Genomic DNA, 20,396 nt, shown 5'->3' with positions numbered 1-20,396 from the left:
CGGGTGACTGGGATATCGAGAGAGACCCCTGAAGGAGATACCAATCCTCCATCATTCTATTCAGAGGTATGGTGTTGACTAAACCCTTAGACGAGAATTCTTGAAACAAACCTTGGCAAAACCAACTTAACTTAAAGCTACTTACTTACTCCCCTTTCACGTGTTAGGCTTAGGTCAGGCGCACTGGGGTAGGCTTAGTTAGAAGCACCAGTTGAGTATGTTAGCCTAATGTATATATAACTGTATATATGTTTTATTACTTTTAAACCATTGTATGGCTAAGAAACCATATCAATGCTTTTACAGTTCCATTTCGCAATACTTATCTTACTGTACGTACTTTTTATAATAACAATTATTGCAATTGTGGCAATACATTTCTCTTGTACGAGAAGAAAGACTGTTCAATAAATGTTAACCCTTTATTGACAAACGCCCGTCTCTCTATTCTCTACATCTCGTGAAAGTAAACTGCACTAGACTGACTGAGTGAAATCTATGTCTATTGTTTCACACGACCCTAGAGATTGACTCTTGATCTGAGGAGCAAAGTTGTCATGTTGCACGGTTGTTGGAAAGCTGAATCCCTTCTTGTCTGTGCCAAGGAAGCTGATCACTTCCTATGCAGAGAAGAAAGTTTCCAGTGACCTCTGAGCTAGTTGGTAACACAACCCAATTAAGTTTAGCATAGTCAGTGGAGGCCTGGAATATCCGCAGTTCCACGTCGATACTACTGTTTATGTTATTCCAATGCGCAGGGCCTAGTGGGAAACTAGGAACTACACTACATCTTGGACCAGAATGCGTGTGTAAGAGGGCATAGAAAAAGCATATGAAAAAGCATGGCATTGGGGGCAGAACAGGACCAACAAAGGTCCGGAACCAAAGGGAATCGTTTGTGGAGAAGAGATGGCGTGTAAAGGAGTCTGTTAAATATGAAAAAGAGTGTTTGTGTGAGAGATGCAGCTCTAGAGGATTTGCGGAGCTTAATCCATATTTTATCCCAGAGGGAAGTGGGCCAGGATACGGCGAGATCAGATTCCCACTGCTCTTCCACTGTGGTTTTAGGGCGAGGTAAAGGAGGGTTATAAAGAGAATGATAGATGGAGGATGCGGAAGAATTGGAGCGCAATTGGAGATGTAGAGAAGAAGCAGGAGTATCAGAAATCGCAGGTAACGATGGGCGAGAGAGGGAGTCACATGCGGACATAACTGCGGTCTTAAGTAAGACATACTTGCGAAGAAAGGAGAAAGGGAGAGAAAAAGTTTGGCGAAGGTCAGGGAAGGGTATAAAAAGAGATCCAGTAAAAAGTTGGGAAACCCAAATTAAACCCCGCTGCCGCCAAGTTTTCCAGTAAAAGGGCTTCTGATTAATAAGAATAGTATTGTTATACCAAATAGTAGTGGCAAGTAGTTCAGAAAGAGAGGAGTCGATTAATTTTTAACAAGTGAAAAATCCAAGTTAGCCAACTTTTTCTCCCAGTGGTGCCATTTATCAGGTAGGGTAAAAATATTTTTTATTTTTGAGAGAACTTTAATAAGATTGTGAAGATACCAGGAGTAGATGTTCAGGCCACTTTAGGGAAAATTAAATGGAAGTGGCTAGAAAATGAAATGGTGAAGAAATGATAGGTGTTCCTAACATGAAAGGAAAAACATAACAAGGTTTTTAATGAAGCATTCTGTAAACAAAAACATATGAAGATAGAGAGAATGATGTGTTTGGGACTGAGAATGAAACAGGCAGCTCCCGGGCTGGCCATCGCCAATTAATAACATAGAACCACCAGACTCGGGCTACAGGGGTCACAGGAGGAAAAGGGTGATGCCAATGGACGGATTTCACTCCCCCATCCCCATCGTTTGTAGCAATCCTTAAATCTAGGTTTTATAGGGAATAGAAATCGTCAAAGAGGGTGAGTTGATGAACCAATATCAAATCATGGTTTCAAATATATAAAACACCCTCCCCACTCAATCCGGATCAACAACTTGTAATATGATTAGTAAGGCCTGTTTCTTCTTGGTTCCTCGTTAAGAGCTATGATGCTGGGGATGAGCCATCATTACAGTGCATTTTAAAAGCCCTCCTGGGAAGTAACAACCAACAAAGCTATCAGTCAGCCATACGTGAAACCACAAAACAAGAGTTGGTCACATTTAAATATTCGGATCACGAACAGAGATGAACAAAAAGAAGTTAGGAGGAAAGAGGAACAAACACCCACACAAATAACTCATACTTCACAGCACTTCAGCGCTTTCTCTACCACACCAACCTTCGAGGATTGAGAAACTCTGAGTTAGATGGCAACAGGACAGAAATCGAGTTTTAGTATGTTAAACTATTTAAAAAGCAGATATTTCAAACTTTCCACTAAACTAACCGAAACAAAGGTGCCTAATGCTTGAACTAAGTGACAAAGTAATAGTAAAACAGAGAACAACTCAGAACGGTTTCAGCAACATTTACGCAAGTTTGAGCTATTGGCATTGTAAATGACAATGCCTTTTATTTGTGTTTTGGTTTTTTAAACATAAATAAAAGGCATTTACAATGCCAATAGCTTAAACTCTTGCAAATGCGAGACCCATTGCATTCCAAATGCTTGACGGCATCACTGAGTTGCCCCCTTCTGTCTCCCATGGCCCCTGAAAAGATCCCTGTTTGCTGCCAGTTAAATAAACAACCCTGTGGTAACAACTGCGCACAAGAGACCCTCCTGCAGTAAGAGAAACTCATTAAAGAAAATAGTGCTTACAGACTAAAAAAGAAGTACTGTGAAACAACCAAAGTAAAAAGGCCAGTCCTCATGGGAGGTTACAAATGAAGACAAAGCGGTACTAAGGAGGGACTAACAAGCCTAATAAGGATTCAGACGCCAGCATTTACGAAGGACAATGACACAAGCCAATGACAAATCTGGGCGGAGAGTGGGTGGGGATTCAAGTACATACTACGATACAACATGGCTTGCAGAGCAGTGTATGCGCTGCACAGGCTTGACCTAAAAATTACCTAAATGAGCAAGATGTATACAGGGAAGTGAACCAATCTTACGGTGATTTGAGTGTTGGAAAGATCAGGGACAAAGGTTCGAGCTCAGAATCATTAACATAAATTGTTCTTATGCTTTGTATCTGTACAGCACTAGGCAAGGTCTAAACATAAAAAAACGATAAAAACAAAATTGTCTCAACCTTTGGTCAGATACCTCTCTTAAACATGGCAGATTAAAGACAAATAATTAACTGGATGACTAAATCTAAAATAATTTAAAATATTGATTTTGTAGGTGAAAGAGCTACTGAGCCATGAAGAATTAACGTTTAAAGGATATTTCACCTATTGAGGTAATCCAAATAAGTGATGAGTGTAATGCTTGGATTAATCTCAGGTACTTGTCATTTTCCGGACTTCATACCAGGATACCATTCTTTTGCCTACGGAGACAACCATATGCACATCTTAGTCCTGCTCCCATTGGAACAGACCCTCCCAAAATGCCAGGTCAGGCCCTTACAAGCACCCTAGATCAGCTATAACCTATTTTGGTTTTAGTAGAAGGGTATAGCCCGAGTCCCAAAGCAAAGTGAGGTCAAGGCCCACAACTTGGCCTGCCCATCGCATGTAGGGCATCTCAATAATATTCCACATGCAGAAAGTTTGAAGTTTAATTATGATGTCAGTTCATCTCACTAGGCAAGACGAAGCCCTAGGGACATTTCTAGGATCAAAGGTGCTAATTAGCTTAAATGGTAGGATAGAATCTGACGGACCGGCAATGCAGACTTTCAGAAGAGTTAATTAATTGTGCCCCATAGATTACTTCTTTGTACATGCTTGGAACTTTGCATTAGTAAAAAAGTTTAAGTTAATCAAATGTAATGAAAGAGACCATCACCCACTCTTTTGTGAAATAGTGAGGGGGCCCCCAAGAGTTTGTGAAAGAGTTTTACAGCTATCAATTGAATACCCATAACGCTTGACCACAAAATGAACTGATGAATATTTAACAAAATTAGCTAGTTTTCAACAGAATATATCCTTTGAGGAACCCGGGATCAGACAGTCCCATGGTTCTCAGAAAAAATGCTTCAGGTTGTACAATGCCTTAGAGTCCACCTAAAGAAAAAGGAAAAGTGTGGAAAAATTTTACAAGTCCAGAGTAGAAAGCAAGTAGGCTGGTTTGACTCAGTATATAGGGAAAAAAGAGAATATTGAGGAAAGAAGAAAGACGTATGAGGCTAAGGTATGATCAGGAGGGTTTTAATAATTTAATACATTTTAGGAAAGATATTAAAAGGTTAGTGAGATCCTAAAAAGGAGGTTTAAAGAAATATGCTGGGACTCTCTATTGAAAACTGTAGAAACAAAAAATAATAAAGGGTTATGGAAACTGATCCAAGATGCTTCGATCCCCGGGAAACATGAGCTGTGTAGCTGACGAGGCATCCTGGGAGGAGTATTTAGGCCTATGGTATGTGGCCAATAATGTGCCAGTATTAAAGGAGGAAAGAGTCTGTATGTGGCAGGCAGCAAAATAACTAATACCTTCATGCTCCATTGAAGACGTGAAGGACACCATCAGGAAGGGAAATTTAACCCGAGCAGCAAGGCCCTACAGTTTACCCGCGGTTATAATTAAAATAGAGTTAAATTGGTGGGCACAATTTTTCTCTGAGATGTTTTCCGCAGTTCTAGATTCAGGTACTATCCCAAAATCATGGAGAGGAGCGGTAATTAGACCCCTGCACAAAAAAGGGGAGATGAGGAAATATAAATTTTTGGTCATGTTATGTTCCCTAGCGCGTACCCCACCGACTCCATGTACCAGCTTAAAGTGCATGTAACTTCCCTCCTGTGCCAGCTATGAAGACGCAAATACATTTGCGTCCAACGTTAACTTGTCCTCTTTCAGATCCACCCTGAATGGATTATATAGTCCGTTCCTAAGTATGCTATGCCCCCGTCTTTTTGTAGTACACTTCACATGTTTTCCTGCTCTGGCCAAGTAGGCCCTGAATTTCTGCCATCGAACCTCTTTTCTGGCTTCTGACTTTGACAGCCTCTGCCCAGGCTACCTCTGTACCCGTGAACTCTGACTTACTTCCAGCGCGGCCCCTCGCGCTCAGCTCAGCCTGCTTTCTGCCAAGACTGACTATAACCTTCAAGTTATCTGTTCCGCTCTTCGAAAATGAATTCCTGCCTACTAGCTTCAGTAAACATCCTCCCCAGCTGCAGAGCCTAAGGGCCGACCCGTCCCAATGCAAATAATTCATAGCCTCTGTTACCATGCTCCCATGGAAGGCCCCGTGCCCCACGCTTCTCATGCAGACACTTAGGCGCTTATACACGCATCCACAGTTAGCATAGAATAGCTTCTGCCCTAGAGACCTTTCCGCCCAGATAGTATGGTTCCTAAACATCAGATATCAGATATGATAGAAGTACAAGTTGATCTGACATGCCAGACTTCTGTCTCTTTCCGTCAGTGTGAACGTCAAGTCCCCTGCACCCCTCCAATCACACGTCATGCAGCTGCGCGCGCATCCAAGCTTCCGATTTCTGCTGACATTGCAACAATTCTATTAGCACCACCCCTTGGTGCCACCCACTCGCGTCACCTATCAGTGACGTTTCTAGTTCACGCCTAGTTCACGCCTCTTGATTACATACTAGTAACACGTGTATACTGTTATCTTGTCTTCTTTCAGCTGTTACGCCTACTACACTACTTCCTATGGTATAAATCAAGTATATAAGCTATGTAATGTCAATAAAGTTTGCTCTATCCCTTCTGACACCCCTGTGGTGGTCAGAACATGATATCCTGGTCTTGACCATTCCTTTTCATGAGGAATAAAAGCCTTAGAAACTCTAACACCACGGACTCTGTCTTTTTTTCATTCCGATTGAGTTATTATTGATTAAGTACTTACCTGCATAGAAATTAAGAGAGTAAATTATTTATTTACGTCATTTTGGCGCCCGAACAGGGACCCCTCCCCCACCTCACGCACCGGTTGGCGCATTGCAAGCTCTGTCCCCTGCCGTCAGTTAGACGGAACCTATGCGTACCGGCAGGATTTCCTGCATCTCCCTCTGACCCAAGGAGGTGACGAAGACTGCGATCAGTGCCCAGACGAGGCGGTGAGGAGTGCGGAGGATCCCGACCAGAGCCCAGTCGAAAGAAGCAAGGTCCGAGGTGTCAAGAGGCCCACCAGGTTTCCGAAGTTTTCCGAGGTTTTCCGGAGTTCTCCGAAGTTTTCCGAAGTACCGAGTCGAGTCCAGTCGAGTTTTCCGAGGCCTTCTGTTTCCGTGCTTCCCGGTGAGTACCATTGCTGGGTCGTATCTAGACGGGTTTGGGTACACAAGTCCGGTCTGCACTGTTTTTAGGCAGTGTATCCGTACTGTTTAGCAGTACATCCAGTATAGGGGATAGTCATCTATGTCTCAAATGTTTTAATGTGATTAATGTCGTGGTATGAATGTGACTGTTTAAATGTGCATTATTGTGTTTCTCGTATAAACTAGCTGTCAGCAGTATTAAGGAATAAGGATTGAGCACTCAGTAATAAGTAAATAAGATGCCGTTTTTCAACAAGTTAAAGCAGATAGGAACTAGGAAAGGGATACTGGAGGAAGAAATTCCTATTCCCCCTAGGGACACTCCAGGTAACTTTATGTACCACAAGCATGGCATAGATGCCATATTATATCTAGATCTATGGGCCGATTACACCAAGCACCTAGACGAAAGACACAGATGGCCTGTTACCGGGACATGGGATGCCGAGTGCATCATGAAGGTAGAAGAAGCATTATGGAAAAAGAAAGCTAGACAATCTCAGAAAGACGCCATAGAATTCTGGCGTAAGGAATCCCATAAGCGTGCTGAGAAAGCACTCCGTAGAGAAGACAGACTTAAAGAATCAGAAAAAGCCCAAGAAAACGAATTAGTTATTGAAGGAATCCGAGTAAAAACAGAACAAATAGACCGTGCCCGAAACAATCTCGTAAACGGTATGTACCTCGCGGCCGAGGGCACATCTGAAGCCCTATCAGAAATACCGAAAAACTTACCGCCACCATTAGTGCCAACTAAAATAATGCATAAGACTACTAAAGACATATTCCTAAATTCATATTTAGAGGATGTAGCACCAGCTTACGCCAATCTGCCTGTTCGTACCCTGCCTGCGGACAGGGAAGGGGGTGGCAATCTGGCCCCAGATCATGTTCCGCCGATACCGCGACAGACCTCCCCCGTTCCGCCAGCTCCGCCACTTCCCACACCCAAGATTGACCTACTGAAGCAAGTCCTACCTGATCCTGCTAAACGACAAATTCAAGTTCAGATCCAGACTCCGCAGGGAGATAATGCCCAAGCGTCCGCCTCAGGAGGTGCGACTGTGGGTCTTCGGACCCCGCCATTGACACACAGATTCAATTTCAGGGACACGCAGAGTCCTCTCACGTTCCAGTCCCCCCGCCTTGACGCATTAAAGGAAAACATTTGTAGATATGATCCAGTACCCGGAAAAAACGATCTAATGATATTGGCATCACTACGGTTAAGATCTGCCACTGATATCTTGCTATGCTATGTAGGAATGAAGGAGCGTCTCGATAGAATATATGAGTTTGTTCAGACAGGGAAAGACCCTGACAGTATCAAGGATGCCATGGAGAAAACAGAAAGTTGACATTCAAGCACAGATATTACGATTTTTCATAAATTGTCTAATAAGAGAACGAGATCGGCCTGAGACAGATCAGAGTGAATTAGATGCACTAAACAAGTGGGGTCAAAATATAGCCGAAGGAAAACATGACAGGGGGGCTTGCATAGCCAGTATGTACCAGAAAATTAGAAAGGCAGTGATAACGGCACATCAGAAAGGGAATGACAAAGCTTCCTCCGAGGAGGAAGAACTTGAAGAACCAGGAAAGACTACAGATACTATAGCGTATGTAGGTAAGGGAAACTACCTTAGGAAAGGCATCCGTCCGGAAAACAAGAGAGTTTTTCTCTCTGCTTTAACAAACCCGAATTCTTCTGAACATCAGTTCCAGGAAACTGATAAAAGGCTTCGAGACCGAATGGGGTACCATGTACTCAATTCTATGGATGAACAGGAACTAGCTCGGTCAGCCGTGTTATGGGCCGAGAATCCAGACATATATAATGATGACACGTTAGCACAGACATTCTTGAACCTCTCCCCAGACGAGCAGAAATTAGCAGGTGTATACATGATTCAGCACCTCCTCATCAAGTACAGAAACGATCATTCCGATCCAGGTCCCTTACACGAAACATTAGAAGCACTACTCATGGATAGATGGAGAGGTTTCAGCACCAAGGTAATACAAATAATTCTAGAACAACGACATAAATACAACACCTTCATAAGCTCTGAATATGTTCCCGCCCCACCTCCAGAAAGAAAAACGTACCACATGCAATGCGGTGGTGGCATTGAAAGTCAGAACCCCTTACGAGAAGTACACCCAGTTATGGGTACGGATCATATCTTGAAGCGTGTGTATGTTCACACACCACTGACTAAGTTAGAACTGTTAGAAATGAAGAAACTAGTTCCGTGTCACGATAAAGACCCTGCAGGTTTTCACAGAGAACTCAAAGACATGTTACTCATGGGGGATTACACGTATGATGATATTATGAAAATGTTAAAGGTACTGCTGCCCACGGGCATTTACGAGAAATTAAAGGAAAAAGAATGGGAGGTGGGGGACACAAAGATTGCATGGGCAGAAATAGAAGACGAAGAAAGCAAACGGGTCCCAGGGTTAGGCCTTGGGGATAAGACTAAAGCATTACCCGGATTAATAGTACAGGTTCTGCCAAGATTATTGACAACTAGAAAGGAAGATTGGGACGCAATCTCGTCCTGTAAACAGAAACAAGATGAAGATACTAGTGACTTCTATTCAAGATTCGAGAAATGTTTCATTATAAATAGTGGCCTACAACCAAGCAGCGAGTCATATCCACACCTTTTTGTATCAAAATTAGTCGAGAACTAGCTACCATTAGTTAAAAATAGAGTGTACAAAGTTGAAAGTACTTGGCAGGCAAATACGCCATCCCAGATGTTACAAATGTTACAATATCATCAGAACAGAATTAGAGAAGAACAAGATCAGGAACAGAAACGTATGAAAGACACAAAGATGAAAATGTTAGTAGCTCAGACGGTCCCAGCCGACGGTCAAAGGAACTGTGGGGCCCAGACAAGTCACTCTACAGCTCCCGTTAAGGGAACGTGCAATTACTGCAAGCAGCCAGGTCACTACGTACATGAATGCCCAGTCCTGAAACATAACATAGCAACAGGTAAAACTAAAGAAAGACCGCATCCACCTAGACATGAACATGGGCATCAACAGACCTCACAGAGCGAACAGCCAATGCAGAACACACAGTCTATGCATGCTCCATCCCACACAGCGCAGACAGTAGCAGTACCGCAGCCACAGCCTATTGCCGCGACTCAGCAAGTATCGCAACAGATGTACCAGTATGCCCAATCTGCATATCCAGATTACCCCCGATACACATGAAACAGCCTAGAGAGGGAAGGCGGTTTGCCTCTTATTGAAATTCCTGTAGATCAAGAAGGTCCTTATGTACACAGTCACGTATTGGGAAAAGACAGAAAGTTTTTAATTGACACAGGGGCAAGTCGCACTACAATTAGTCATAATGAAGTCCCAGGGGCACCCCTCTCAGGCTCACAGAATGTTTCCCTTGGTTTTTCAGGACAGCCTATTGTAAATGAAGTATCGGAACCGGTACCATTGGCTGTGGGTCCATTATCCCGAGTTACAGATTTGTTACTTACGAAATCATGCCCAGAAAATCTGTTAGGAATTAAAACACTGAAGGCTCTAGGAGCTATAATATGCTGTTCCCCGGAGGGAGTCAGACTCTTTCTACGGGATTTCAAGGGTCATTATGTCTTACGAGAATTTGATGTCAGATTGAAAAATGTACCAGATCACCTATGGGCAAAAGGCCCAGCTGACGTAGGTTGTATGCATATCACTCCATATCGTGTTACATTCAAGACAGGAGTTGTTCTACCCAGAATCAGACAATACAAGTTACCACCAGATGCTGTAGTGGCTTTACTGAAAATCATTGAAGAGCTCATTGCCCAGGGAGTGGTCGTAGAGACCGACTCCAATATCTGTAATTCACCTATCATTCCAATTCTTAAACGTACAGACCCCAATGCACCGCCAGTATATCGGCTGGTGATTGATCTTCGAGAACTGAATAAATGTATTGTACCACAGTACCCTGTGGTCCCCGATATCTCTTCCCTATTGACTGCGATTGATTCAGAAGCAACGTTCTTTACTGTAATTGACCTCAAGAACGCTTTCTTCAGTGTACCTATTGATCCGGAGAGCCAATATCTCTTCGGATTCAGTTTAAATGGACGAAGTTTCAAATTTTCCCGCGCACCTCAAGGATTCACAGAAAGCACCAGCATCTATAGTCAAGCACTGAAAAGACAACTAGATTGTATTCAAATGCCAGTTAACACCGCTTTACTGCAATACGTCGATGATCTACTGATCACCGCACGAAGTGAGCCCGAATGTGAACAAGCATCATTGACAGTTTTACATTTCCTGGCCGACAAGGGACACAAGGTGTCTCCTTCGAAGCTACAATTCTGTGTTCAGCAAGTTGTGTACTTGGGTCACTTGCTGTCCAAAGTGGGGAGACAGCTCACTCCCGATCGCATTCAGTTAATTGTAAATATGCCACGACCACAGACACAAAAGGAAGTGCGGGCCTTTATAGGCCTCACCTCGTACTGCAGACAATGGATTCCTCAATATGCATTTCTAGCTAAACCACTCATCCAGTTAACGACGCAGGAGGCAGCAAAGTCGATTGCTCTCCCTTGGACTCAGGAACATACACAAGCCTTTGAGGAATTAAAGAAAGCATTATGCCAAGCACCAGTTTTAGCGACACCATGTTACAGCAAACCGTTTACACTTTTTGTTACAGAACGTGATGGTACAGCATTGCCTGTCCTCACTCAAGATCAGGCAGGTTCACATAAGCCTTGCGCTTATTTTTCAAGTACATTGGATTCAGTAGCCCAGGCACTCCCTGCGTGCTTGAAGTCAGTAGCTGCAACAGCGTTAGCAATAAGACAAAGTGATTCAATTGTTTTAGGCCATCAGTTAACAGTACAAGTCCCACATTCTGTAGAGGTTCTTTTAAACAGAACTCAGACTCAACACTTGACTATAGCACGACTGACAGGTTACGAATTGACACTATTCCAGCCACACATAGAAATCAGACGCTGCAGTATCTTGAACCCAGCAACACTGTTACCCACAGTTATGACAGATCCAGCCCCGCATGATTGCATAGAGATCATTAATGCAGTAACCAAGCCCCGACGAGATTTAACAGATGTTCCATTGACAAATCCAGACCTGACACTTTATGTGGACGGTTCATGCATGAGAACAAGTACAGGAGAATTAGTGGCCGCATATGCAGTGACCACTGAAACTGAAGTTAAAGAAACACACCGTATTGATACACTGTCTGCTCAAGCGGCAGAGCTCATCGCTCTGACCCGAGCCTGTATTCTAGCTAAGAACAGAAATGTCAACATATACACTGATTCCCGTTATGCGTTCGGAGTTGTACACGACTTCGGCATGCTATGGCAAGAACGAGGTTTTCTGACCTCTCATGGTGCCAAGATCCAACATGGTCCCCTCATTCAAGCACTGTTAGAAGCAATACATCTGCCTTCAGGCATATCCGTCATGAAGTGTAAAGCACATACTAAAGTCACAGATTCTGTTTCCCAGGGTAACGACCTGGCAGATCAGACAGCAAAACATACAGCATTGACTCACACTCAGACAACTGATACGACAAAGACAACAGATCCGACAAACTGTATGACAGTCAGGGATCCCACACTAGATGTTATCGACATTCAGACTCATGCTACTCCAGAAGAAATAAAGAAATGGATTGAACAAGGAGGGATCCAGACAGATCAAGGTTGGATGACGAAGGGAAAATCTACATGGTTTCTCCCTGACTCTATGGTTCAAGTCATGATAAATACAGCACATAGTCCCGCACATCTAGGAGAGAAAGCGATGTTAGACAGTTTACAAAATCTCTGGAACAATAAACACTTACGAGCAGCCGCAAAACAGAAAGTGCGTACTTGCATGATCTGTTGTCAGTTCAATCCAGGAAAAAGCGTCCCTGTAGAGCAAGGTGGATTCCATCCTCCCGATCACCCTTTTGAAGTCCTCCAGATGGATTATATCCAGATGGACCGTTGTCGAGGATTCAAGTATGTCCTTGTAATTGTTTGTGCTCTGTCCCGCTGGACCGAAGCATACCCAGTCCCAGATTACACTGCTCCGACCACTGCCAAGCAGCTGGTTCGTGAATTCTTCCCACGATACGGCTTGCCTCGTGTCGTGTACTCAGATAACGGTCAGCCATTCTCATCTGCATTAATGAAAGAAGTTTCTTTATTACTGGGATACCAGTGGAAGTTCCATTGTGTCCGACATCCCGAAGCCGCAGGCCTTGTAGAAAGACATAACCAGACACTAAAGATCCGCCTTGGCAAGATATGTCAGGAGAAAGGGGTCGACTGGATAGTCGCCCTGCCAGTGGCACTATTCTACATGAGAATGGTTGCCCATTCGAGATCAGGGCTATCCCCGTACGAGGTGGTCTTTGGCAGACCACCGAATATGTGGGGGACGCCCATTCCGAAAAAGATTACTGATGTTGATTGTAATATGTTGACAGATTACCTTGCCTCCTTGATGTCTGCACTCCAATCATGTCGTTCACAGGTTGCTGCAGCCTTCCCTGACAACACTGATGTAAAGCCACACGACGTCCGTCCTGGCGACATTGTACTAGTGCGCAACTTTGATAGAAAGAGTCCGCTGGAGCCCCGCTGGAAGTCCCCGAAGACCGTTCTTCTCACCACGAGGACGGCCGTGAAAATCGAAGGGAGAAAGGGGTGGGTTCATACGAGTCATGTGAAAAAAATTTTTGGACTGAAACCTGATCGAGACTCGTCCACCCCCACCAAAGACTGTGTCGAGCCAAAAGACTTTACAGAATCTGAACGAGAAAAAACTCCTCAAGAAGAGTATCGCATGAAACTCCGATCTAGCAAGTCAGACAGTTTAATTGTTTAAGTCCTCCCCTAGGTGAATCGGTTAAATAGTTTCTGACATGTTTCCCCTAGATCGAGATAGAGAGAGAGAAGCCAAGAAACGTACATACTGTAAATCACTTCGTAGTCACTGTATAGTGACACTATTAATCATGTTTATTCTGAGTATTTTAATTATTGTTGTTAGCATCGTTTTACCTATCTATTACCCTATTTTCAAGCGTGAACAATCTGCCTATAATGTATCTGCTGAACACACTTTTAGTGAGTTACCTCCACACGAGCTTTCCTACAGACTCGCGCTGCGCAACAACACATTCATTAGTATGCTACATCATTCTCATCAAACTAACAATGGTACAAATTGCTGGATATGTGGCCGACTCCCTCCCTACCAGAATTACAAGGGAGCTCTGCCCCTCTTCCCGTACCCATTCACTCACAATGGCTCCTGCGGAGCATGGTTTAAAATAATTAATTCCTTAGATCCTGATATTGCTGTTTTCGATGGGGGCTGGGTTTGGGGAAACCTGAACTTAGTCCTGCTCGACGTCTGTTACCCTGATAAGGAGGGACTTCCCACTAGAATAGGAACTGATCTAGAAAATGAAGTATATGGATTAGGTAATTATACAATTAGCATCATGATTCTTACTGTTGAATCCGAAACTGCACCAGTTCTACCGATTATGTCAGTATTGCCAGTCACTGGTGAATTATGTATCAAGAAGAAAGGTTCAGTACACTTAGGTCATAGTAAATGCACTACTGTGGTCGAATTCAGTGATCATGGAAAATCGTCCTTCAAAGCTATTAGTCATTCTTACTTTGTTTGTGGTCATACCGCTTACATACGCCTACCTCCAGATTGGGATGGTACCTGTTACATTGCATTCCTTCTGCCACCTGTTTTCCTAGCTCCCCCTGATTACCATAGAAATACCAATCTAGTAAAGAATAGATCCAGGAGAGATGTCCCACTTGTCGACTACACAGAAACGGCATGGGAACAGTACATAAAATAAAGGATTCTTTTTCTTTTTAGGACCTGTTCAGAATAGTAAATTAATACGCAGATTAACTAGAACACTTGAAGCAGTAGTGAATGAAACTGCCTCCGCCTTAGGTAACTTAACCGAAGAACAGTCCGCCATGCGGGTTGTTGTCCTTCAGAATCGTCTTGTTATTGACGTCATCTTGGCAGATAGAGGTGGAGCCTGTAAGGTCATCGGGTCAAGTTGCTGTGTTTTCATACCACAAAACGCACCATCTGTATATCAAGCTATCACACGTCTCCATAAAATTGCAAATCAGATACATCAGAATCCAGGCACCTGGACTTGGTCCGGTTGGTTCTGGACAACATTAACAGCTTGGGGATGGAAGATCCTATCCTTCCTAGGCATTGGCCTAGTCCTAGTATTCAGTTGCTGCCTGTGCCTGCAGTGTGGGCCAGCGATTTGTGGACTGTGTGCCACTTCTTGTATTGAACATTCCAGTTTTCTCTCAAAACGCAAACGAAAGAAAGAAGAACAAATGATGTTACAAGAACAAACTGATCGATTCATGAGGATCGATATATCATGAAGGGTCCGTAGGGAACAAGGAGGGAATGAGGAAATATAAATTTTTGGTCATGTTATGTTCCCTAGCGCGTACCCCACCGACTCCATGTACCAGCTTAAAGTGCATGTAACTTCCCTCCTGTGCCAGCTATGAAGACGCAAATACATTTGCGTCCAACGTTAACTTGTCCTCTTTCAGATCCACCCTGAATGGATTATATAGTCCGTTCCTAAGTATGCTATGCCACCGTCTTTTTGTAGTACACTTCACATGTTTTCCTGCTCTGGCCAAGTAGGCCCTGAATTTCTGCCATCGAACCTCTTTTCTGGCTTCTGACTTTGACAGCCTCTGCCCAGGCTACCTCTGTACCCGTGAACTCTGACTTACTTCCAGCGCGGCCCCTCGCGCTCAGCTCAGCCTGCTTTCTGCCAAGACTGACTATAACCTTCAAGTTATCTGTTCCGCTCTTCGAAAATGAATTCCTGCCTACTAGCTTCAGTAAACATCCTCCCCAGCTGCAGAGCCTAAGGGCCGACCCGTCCCAATGCAAATAATTCATAGCCTCTGTTACCATGCTCCCATGGAAGGCCCCGTGCCCCACGCTTCTCATGCAGACACTTAGGCGCTTATACACGCATCCACAGTTAGCATAGAATAGCTTCTGCCCTAGAGACCTTTCCGCCCAGATAGTATGGTTCCTAAACATCAGATATCAGATATGATAGAAGTACAAGTTGATCTGACATGCCAGACTTCTGTCTCTTTCCGTCAGTGTGAACGTCAAGTCCCCTGCACCCCTCCAATCACACGTCATGCAGCTGCGCGCGCATCCAAGCTTCCGATTTCTGCTGACATTGCAACAATTCTATTAGCACCACCCCTTGGTGCCACCCACTCGCGTCACCTATCAGTGACGTTTCTAGTTCACGCCTAGTTCACGCCTCTTGATTACGTACTAGTAACACGTGTATACTGTTATCTTGTCTTCTTTCAGCTGTTACGCCTACTACACTACTTCCTATGGTATAAATCAAGTATATAAGCTATGTAATGTCAATAAAGTTTGCTCTATCCCTTCTGACACCCCTGTGGTGGTCAGAACATGATATCCTGGTCTTGACCATTCCTTTTATGAGGAATAAAACCCTTAGAAACTCTAACACCACGGACTCTGTCTTTTTTTCATTCCGATTGAGTTATTATTGATTAAGTACTTACCTGCATAGAAATTAAGAGAGTAAATTATTTATTTACGTCATTGAGAAAGGATCCTAAGAATTATTGATTAATCAATCAATCCATTAGATATTGGTGTGAAAGTGTGTTCTAAAATTATTTTAGGCAAATTGAAGGACTGGGTCGAGTTATATGCGATTGTCCCTGTGGAACAAGGAGGATTTAAGGAGGGGCAATCAACCTTGGATCATTGCTTTGCCCTGTGGGCATTAGCTCGGAAGTCGGTAGAACAGCAAGGCAAATTCTGTTTCTGTTTTGTCGACTTTCGGGCTGCATTTGATGTGGTAGATAGAGAGTGCCTAGGGGAGAAGCTAAAAATATATAATATTCCTGAAAAACTCCTAGTAGTCATTCAAGAGTTGCAATGTGAAAACTTGGCACAGGTTATCAAAGACACAATGGGGAGTTTGACACAAGAGATAGCAATCAATAATGGCCGAAGACAGGGCTGCGTTTTGGCAATTTTCTTTGCCGATTTGCCGTCTTTTTTAATGACGGAAAGAGGTGCAAGCCGAAAGGTAAATGGGAAGCATTTGTCCTGTTTACTGTATGCAGACAATCTAGTCACTCTTGATCAAACTGAATTAGGCTGCAAGGAAGTTAAATGCTTTTGATATATATTGTACATCTCAAAACGTAACAGTGAACATGGATGAAACAAAAATATTGTTTTTTGGGAAGAGAGATCCAAAAAATAATTGGTTCCTGGGGCAAACAAAATTAGAAGTTGTAAATGAATACAAATACCTGGGAATATGGTTTGATAAATCTTTAAATTGGGGCAGGCACCTACAGGCCCAGAAAACCAAAGCATTAGCCTCAGTTTGTGGGTTGAAAATATTTAACTGTGATTATGACGCAATGTCCGACAGACCTGTCATGCCTGTCATGCAATTATCCCTCCTCAATCGCAATATGGAGCAGAAATGTTATGCTTAGGAGGGAAACACTCCTGGGACAGCGAGGAAGGGAATTGTTTAAAATGCTTGTTGTCATTGCCCAGCTCATCAATGATACAGGTCATTAGGTTAGAGCTAGACTTACTATCATGGAACATTCACATTCAAGTAAACTTATGAAGGTTTTGAAACGGCTGGGGGCAGGGGAGGAGGAGAAAGTGTCACGTTGGTGTATAAAGGAGATTTAAAAGAGTGCGTTAAAGTGGGCAAAAGCAACAAGAAAGAAACTCTACTCCATCTGTAGCAATTTAAAGGTAAATATTGATCCCCTCTCGTTGCATATTGAAGAACCTAGGAGTGCACTAAAATTCGAGGGGAAGGAAAAGTCTAGACAAATTGATATGGTATATCTGAAATAAAAAGAGTCTGTGCAAATGTTAAATAGCTGGAGCAATGATAACGGGTACCCTTATTTAGATGCCTTACCAAATCAATGGTTGAGAATGAAATTGTTGAAAGATGAGAGTAGGCATTATTCCAGCTTGTGCAAATGAGAAAAAAAAAGTATAATATTTGGACCGTGACTGTAGATGTACATGCGGGATGGGCATAAAATGTACCTGTGTACACATTTTAATGGATTGCCTAAAACTGTTGACTCTGTGTCAACTGATTTTACAGCCTGTGTTTTTAAAGAATGTTACAAGGTCACGAATGCAAGCAATCGAGCTCCTTACTGATCGGCAGTCCCTTGATATTGCAATTGCTTTTTCATAGTTTATAGAAGCAGCAAAGAGGTTCCTTATGGAATAGGGAATGAAAGAGTTGGTCAAGGAGTGATAAATAGAGATTACTTGGGTAATTTTAGCTGTTTAAAACAGAAACTAAATGTTGGACCGTATATGTATTTGGATCGCGCTCACAACCTGAGTATGGAATTGATTTAACAAATGAAGACCGATGCTAGGAAAACAAGCTTTTATGAGGTAAAGAAATATTGAATTTGAAATATTTCTAATCCTGTTTTTATGGCTCCTTTATGGAATTTTAATCTGTATATTGTATTGTATGCTGTTTTACTGTGTTTTATGTGGTTTAAAGACCAATGGTCATAATAAACTTACTTTTTGAATAAAGAGAAAGATGTGTTTGGCAGTGATGATGAAACAGGTAGATCCCGGGAAGGCCATCGCCAATTAAAAACATAGAACCACCAGCCTCGGGCTGCAGGGGCCACAGGAGGAAGAGAGTGATACCGATGGGCGGATTTAATCTCCCCCTCATTAAAAGCCATAATTAAATCTAAGTTTGGTTTGAGATTGAAATCATCAAAAAGGGTGAGCTGAAGGAAACAATATCAAATCATGGCTTCAAATAAATAAAACACCCTCCCCACTCAATCCGGATCAACGACCCAAAATAGGACTAGTAAGGCCTCTTTCTTCTTGGTTCCTCTTTAATAGCTATGATACTGTGGGTGAGCCATCATTACAATGCATTTTAAAAGCCCTCCTGGGAAGTAACAACCAACAGATCTATCAGTCAGCCATACGTGAAACCACAAAACAAGAATTGGTCACATTTAAAAATTCGGATCACGAACAGAGAGGAACATAAAGAAGTTAGGAGGAAAGAGGAACAAACACCCACACAATTAACTCAGACTTAACAGCACTTCGGCGCTTTCTCTACCTCACCAACCTTCGAGGATTGAGAAACGGCAACAGGACAGAAATTGAGTTTTAGTATGTTAAACTATTTAAAAAGCAGAGTTTTCAAACTTTCCACTAAACTAACCCAAACAAAGGCGCTTAATGCTTGAACTAAGTGAAAAAGTAATAGTAAAACAGAGAACGACTCAGCAGTAACTCAGAACGGTTTTAGCAATGGGACCAGAGATGGTGGTTTAAAATCCAGAAACATTAACAAATAGGGATTGTGTGTACCTCGATAGCTGCATGAACCATTCACCCCTTTACTGGCAAAACAAAAATCTGCAATGCAATAGGTCTCACATTTACGCAAGTTTGAGCGATTGGCATTGTAAATGACAATGCCTTTTATTTGTGTTTTGGTTTTTAAAACATAAATAAAAGGGAATTACAATGCCAATAGCCTAAACTCTCGCAAATGCAAGACCTATTGCATTCCAAATACTTGAAGGCATCACTGAGTTGCCTTCTTCTCCCATCGCCCCTGAAAAGCTCCCTGTTTGCTACGAGTTAAATAAACAAATCGGTGGTCACAACTGCGCACGAGAGACCTCATGGGAGGGTACAAATGAAGACAAAACAGTACTAAGGAGGGACTAACAAGCCTAATAACGAATCAGACGCTAGCATTTACGAAGGACAATGACACAAGCCAATGACAAATATGGGCGGAGATTGGGCGGGGATTCAAGTACATACTCCAACACACCATGGCTTGCAGAGCAGTGTATGCGCTGCCCAGGCTCGACCTAAAATGACCTAAATTAGCAAGATGTAAACTTGGAAGTGGACTAATATTACTGTGGTTTCAGTGTTGGAAAGATCAGGGACGAAGGTTTTAAGCTCAGAATCATTAATTAAATTGTCCTTATGCTTTGTATCGGTACAGCACTAGACAAGGTCTAAACATTAAAAAACAATAAAAAGAATATTTTCTCGACCTTTGGTCAGATCCCGCCCTTAGAAATATATCCAATAGAGATTTAAAGTTATTTGGGTTAGCTACTAGGCAGATTAAAGACAAATAATTAACTGGATGACTACATCTAAAATATAAAATATTGATTTTGTAGGTGAAAGAGCTACTGAGCCCTGAAAAATTAACGATTAAAGGATATTCTACCTACTGAGGTAATCCAAATAAGTGATGAGTGTAATGCCTGAATTAATCTCAGGTACTTGTAATTTTCAGAGCTTCATTTCAGGACACCATTCTTTTGCCCACAGTGGAATGTAAGACAGAGGCCAGCCATATGCAAATCTTGGTCCTGCTCCCATTGAAACAGACCCGCCCAAAATGACAGGTCAGGCCCTTACAAGCACCCTAGATCAGTTACAACCTATTTTGGTTTCATTAGAAGGGTATAGCCAGAGTCCCAAAGCGCAGTGAGGTCAAGGCCCACAACTTGGCGTGCCCATCGCGTGTAGGGCATCTCAATATTATTTCACATGCAGAAAGTTCAACGTTTAATTATGATATTATGATGTCAGTTCATCTCACTATAGTCAAAGCTTTTCTTTCCCTTGTGATTTGCAGAAATGATCAAGTACATAATCAATCTTTTAAATTGTTAAATAGAAAAATGTGTAGAAAGGGCACCATAGATGTTTGTGACGCTCACTAAAAAACATGCACGCTATATAGTAATCCTGGAACCCATAAGGGCATACATGCCAACATTTTAGAGCAGGCAAGAGGGAGATTTAAAAAAAAAAATTGTCAGAAGACTGTATTTTTCCC

At 42.7% G+C, this 20,396-nt stretch overlaps 1 protein-coding gene across 1 annotated transcript in view; it reads left to right on the top strand.

The window, feature by feature from the left end:
• LOC147701131 (myeloid cell surface antigen CD33-like) overlaps window positions 1-20,396 on the top strand; it is a 574,774-nt gene that overhangs the window by 166,289 nt on the left and 388,089 nt on the right. The window lies entirely within an intron of this gene.

This window comes from Lissotriton vulgaris, chromosome 7 (genome assembly GCF_964263255.1).
Source record: "Lissotriton vulgaris chromosome 7, aLisVul1.2, whole genome shotgun sequence".
In the NCBI taxonomy this organism is placed as follows: Eukaryota; Metazoa; Chordata; class Amphibia; order Caudata; family Salamandridae; genus Lissotriton; species Lissotriton vulgaris.
This window is presented reverse-complemented; position numbering and strand designations above follow the sequence as displayed.